Below are 3,199 nucleotides of genomic sequence, written 5' to 3' on the forward strand. Positions count from 1 at the left end.
TCTGCCTCCAGGTTGCCCCATGGTCCTTCTCACTCTGTGGTAGGTGAAGCCTTTAAAAGATTGTTAAAAGTTTAAGGATGTTTAATGTTTTTGAAGAACTTTGCAATTGAATTGTACTTGTTTTCCTGCCTGGGTCTTCTGTCTCTTGTTTTGCTGGTTTGCCTGGTCATACTGGTGTCTGTGTCGATCCCTGAAGGTTGATTAGCCAGTGTGCTTTTATGGCAAGGTATGGGTTATCCTCATTTGTCAGCAGCCTATGACTAACACTTGAAAAATTATTACAATGTTAAACTTGTTAACATGCGTTTCTTGTATTTTAGGTTTTCAGCTGCTGTTTTGCCTTTTGGTTTGCTGTATTATTATTATCCCCCCCCCCCCCCCCCCCCCCCCCTTTAGTGGAGCTGTTTGCTGGCCTTGGTGGGGGCTAGGCACTTTAGTGTGGTTCCCTTCACTGACTGTAGTGGATAGAGCACTGGGACATATTTTACACCTATTTGCTGTGATTGCCAGTTGCTGTGTGCATATGTGTGGTGGGTGCCCACTTCTTCCCTTCCCTATAGTAATTTTGCATTACTGTACTGGAAGTTCTTTTTAAAGATAAGATAAATAACGTTGTCAAATATAAAGTAACTAAAATCTTTTGCTAAAGCTTCATAAAGCTCTGATTAATTTTCAGAATTTCCATTCCTTCCACAGAACACTTCCAGTCATTCATTAATCAATAAATTAGTTTTCTTTCGGAACCACGTCTGTCTTGCTTCAGTTATTTGAACTTGTTGACTGTATATGACAAGGGGAGGTTTGGTTGCTACATGTCAGAGGCTCATGCACCTCGAGCACTGCCACTTATCTACAATAAAGCTGCATGTGACATTTTCTCACTGATCTCTAACGTTACAGGTAACTGGAAACGAACCGCGCATGTCATTTATTGTAAATCGTTTGTTCAACTTGGTGGCCACTAGATGGCGACATAACACTATATTTCAATACCCTGAAAGGTAGTGACCTGAAATGGTCGGTAGATGGCACAATATAACACTAGTCCAGCCTGGTAAAACAGTTTTGGATCTCACTCACCTAGCCTTGACTGAAAGTAAGAAATGTGTTTTTTTTTTTTTTTTTTTAAAAGGCTCTTAGACAGTTAACAGAATGTAACCCCTAATCTATACCATCTGGACAGATCTTCTTTCCTCGTGCTGTTACAAATGAGACTAATCCCCAAACAGAAGATCATCCTTCATTAAAAGCAATCTTAATTCCAGGACAAGGTTTCCAATCTTTCTGGGAAGTCGTATTTGACACTGGCTGATCCAGTCAACAGACATGACACACAGGTACAGTAACTTCATTCATGTTGACACTGACTTGTAGCTTTCATTTTATTTCATGTCTTTAATGGCAGGACAGAAATAAATCTCCAACCAGCCTAAAAATCTAAAATTTTACTCTTATCTCTGTAAGTGATTACACAGATGAGAAAATCCAATCATCAAATTAAGTTAGTGGCTTCCCTCAGACTTAAATGCAGTTCTAGTTTATTACTTTATCTGAGTATTAAGCAAAATGTGCAGCTATTTGATGTTAGAATGAATGAACCATTTTGGATATGGGTCTTTCTATAAGTGACAGCACTTAGACTTTTAAAGGTCCCTGATGTGATGGTTTTGCACATCTGTCTGTGGAGGAGATAAACATGAGAGACAATGGAACAAAAAGCCAGACTTTCACACCTGAGCCCAGCAGTTTGTCCGGCTGAGTACACGTCACTCTTCTCCTGTAGCAGTAAACAAACAGAATGGCTACACCCTTGTAATAAAACTACAAAGGCCCAGAGACATATGCTACCAAAGAGATTACTCATAGAGGATTAGGAAGCATGTTAATCTTATTTCATGTCAGTGATCATCTTTGTTGATTTTATCTGTACCAGCATTTCCTGTCTAGTAGGTGGTTTGTGAGGTTGCAGAGTTGCTACAATAAATGCAATCACATTAGAAAACACATTATATATCCATAATACACTGGTCAGAGCAGTGGGAACATTTTTACTTTTACAGATTTGCTCTCGCTCTCACTCTGCTTGCAGGAGAAAGTCTGTCTGTGGAAATCATTCACCTCTGAGTCCCTGCTCCCTTTTTTGAGAGTATAATGAAGTGTCCTTGCTCAGGTTCACACATTTACAACTCACTTTGCATGACTACATAATTAAGCAATTGTTGTCCTAGATTTGGATAGTTACCTTCAGAATCAGACTTTATTGCCAGGTAAACATACAAGGAATTTGTCTTGGATTACTGGTGCTAAAAAACTGAGTATTTTTTTTTTTTTCTTTGAACTGTGTGTGCCCATGAGCTTTTGGTTTTCAATTGGATCTCTGCTCTATTTCTATATTGACTGAAGACAAGCAACGTTTGAAAATTAGATGAAAGTGTGATGCATGTAAACAACATAAAAAATAACCTTTTCCCAGTAAGATACACCACTTTTACAGTATGAAGTAAAATAGTGTTGTTCATCGTCATCTTATCAATCCATGTTATGAGTCCAACAGTCTAAGACAACTGAACCCATTGTTGTTCTTTGCACATAAAATGCCCATCTTTGATTTTACAGTGCAACAAATGAAATGTCACGTCACACAACATTTGTCCACTTTATAAAAGGAAGCAAACAATCAGCAACCAAACCTGTTCCTAAAACACAATCACCTGTATGAGAGAGTGCTGTTGTCTTTAGTGTAACATAACAGGATATGAAGCACTGTTACTGTTTCTGATTTAAGTAATAATAATACATGCTTTTTTGTTTGGTACTAGTTAGGGCCATTCATGCTATTAATGCACTCCTGATCCTGTCATGCTCATTGGATAAGAATCACAAAAACACATAAAGCTGCTGTTTTCTGGAGTGTGTGTTTTCTGAGAAACTCAATTTACTGTATCAACAAAGGAGGAAAAACTAAGTTAAAGACATTTGTAGCATTAGCACAAAAGAAACATACACTGGAGTGTTTTTGAATACAGGCTTTGTAACACAGTGGGATGCAAATGAAAATAGCTGGGAATGGAAAGATCAGTGACTTAAAGCCAAACACTGTGATTTTATACAGAACAGTTCATGAGCAGGGATGCTGTGAGTAGCACTGTTGACAAAGTGTATGTGTGGGTGGCATGAAAGTCTGAATGCTTACAATTGA

At 38.3% G+C, this 3,199-nt stretch overlaps 1 long non-coding RNA gene across 1 annotated transcript; it reads left to right on the forward strand.

Annotated features, from left to right (window-relative positions):
• LOC108881895 (uncharacterized) lies at positions 1–370 on the forward strand. The gene is made up of 3 exons (XR_001960699.2): positions 1–39; positions 197–226; positions 321–370. It is a non-coding gene; the product is annotated as an uncharacterized LOC108881895 (long non-coding RNA).
• Positions 371–3,199: the final 2,829 nt, after the last annotated feature.

The sequence above is a fragment of the Lates calcarifer genome, linkage group LG3, assembly GCF_001640805.2.
Source record: "Lates calcarifer isolate ASB-BC8 linkage group LG3, TLL_Latcal_v3, whole genome shotgun sequence".
Classification (NCBI taxonomy): domain Eukaryota; kingdom Metazoa; phylum Chordata; class Actinopteri; family Centropomidae; genus Lates; species Lates calcarifer.